The sequence below is a fragment of the Manacus vitellinus genome, unplaced genomic scaffold, assembly GCF_001715985.3.
Source record: "Manacus vitellinus isolate BGI_N305 unplaced genomic scaffold, ASM171598v3 scaffold_28_pilon, whole genome shotgun sequence".
In the NCBI taxonomy this organism is placed as follows: domain Eukaryota; kingdom Metazoa; phylum Chordata; class Aves; order Passeriformes; family Pipridae; genus Manacus; species Manacus vitellinus.
The window spans coordinates 713,095-714,836 of NW_021940122.1; positions in this window are offsets into that span (position 1 = coordinate 713,095).

Here is a 1,742-nt window from a genome sequence, read left to right on the forward strand (position 1 = left end):
ACCCTCACCTCTCAGCTGTCTTCTAAACAGCCCTGTCACCATGTGTGCTTAAAACCACAAAAGCAATGCTGCATCTTGTAGTCCTTCCACAAAACAGCACAAAAAAGCCTGACCCATCTTTAATAGCCTTGATACTGAAGATGTAGGTATCTCTTTCACCTGCTTCTCCCTACTGGCTTCCTTCCAACATGCACTCACATGACCCGCTGACTGCAATTCCCAGAATATCTGTACTTACTGTACAGCATCAGCCATAAAAAAACACTGTTTGAAAACCACTCACTTTCCCCATCGAACTGGGGAACTCTTAATAACACAATACAGATGCAGAGGGATGTAAGGAACCAAGCTGCTTGCTCCTGCTGGCTCTGTACTCAGATGAACTGCAAGACAACATGACTCAGCCCCAGACAGCTACCAAGTGGAACTCACAGATCATAGCTCTTGGCAGAGTGCAGAATATGAAGGGAATGACACAACAACAATGGAAACAAAACAACTGAAAGAACCAAAGATTTTACAAGTTCAGAAAAAGCATCAGATCCTCTGCTTTATTCACAACCAAACAAGAGAGAGCAACAGAGTGAGCAGTCACTACCAACTTAATCTTATGAAAGCTGAGATCCAAACAAAAAAAAAGGACAAAGATACCTGCCAGAGAAGAATTTTAAACCCACATGTAAAACAACACAGGGAAGGGAGCAGTTTACAGAGCCTACAGTAAAATGAGAAGTTTCCAATCCACTTAAGGCAAGTAACTGCCAATTCATATCTTAAAGCCATAGGGGAACAACGGCCTTTGAGGAAGACATTGATATAATTTTATTGTTGTATGTGTGCCCAAGAAAGTAACATTTTAAATCAACAGGAAGACATCTGCACTATATGCCTATAAATTACAATATAAAGAAAAGGAAACTGAAATACTCTACAAGCTTTAGTACTGTTTTTCCTGACTCCTATTTTATTAAAAGTCAAAAGACAGAAAAATTATGAAATATTAGGAAAAAGGGAGAATCCATTAAAAAAAAAAATCCTCACAAAGAAAACTACTATGGAAAACATACTTGCTGAACCAAAACTTAAAAGCACTCCTTTAATGCAATTGTCTTTAGAAAATAGCATCAAAGGTTTTAAGTGTTGCATTTTTGATTCTTGTTATGATAAATAATTAGAATATTAACTCTTGCAAAGTATAACTACTCCCTGGAACATATTCAGAAGAATCTGAAGGCAAGTATCTTGTACCCTGTGCAGGTAAGCCTCATTTTTTCCAGCATTCACAGGTAATACACAAATTTGAGTGGAAAACTTGCCCTAAAATAAAAGTTTAAAGACTCATCAATTGTGTTTCATTTACCATATCTGCAGGGCAAGTGTTCCTATCAAAATAAACATACCTGAAGGGGTGTTTTTGACTAGAAGGTGCCTACATACACCCTCACCACCTTTGGGAGCTTCATGAGGCTCTCCAGCCCATTTCCAGCATGGAAATCTCAGCACTTGCTTACGAGCAAACCTCCCTACCTCTCTAAACAAAACAAACAAAAACCCAAACCCAAACAAACAAACACAAACAAACAAACAAACAACCCCCCCAAAAAAATAAAACCCAAAAAAATCAAGAGAAGAACCCAGACAGACAAAAGCTGAAGAAGTTCCTGTTCTTAGTGGCCACAAAAAACCCAGCAAACTCCCAGAAGCGCGAAGGGGAAGCGCAAAGGCAGCAAAAATGACTACTG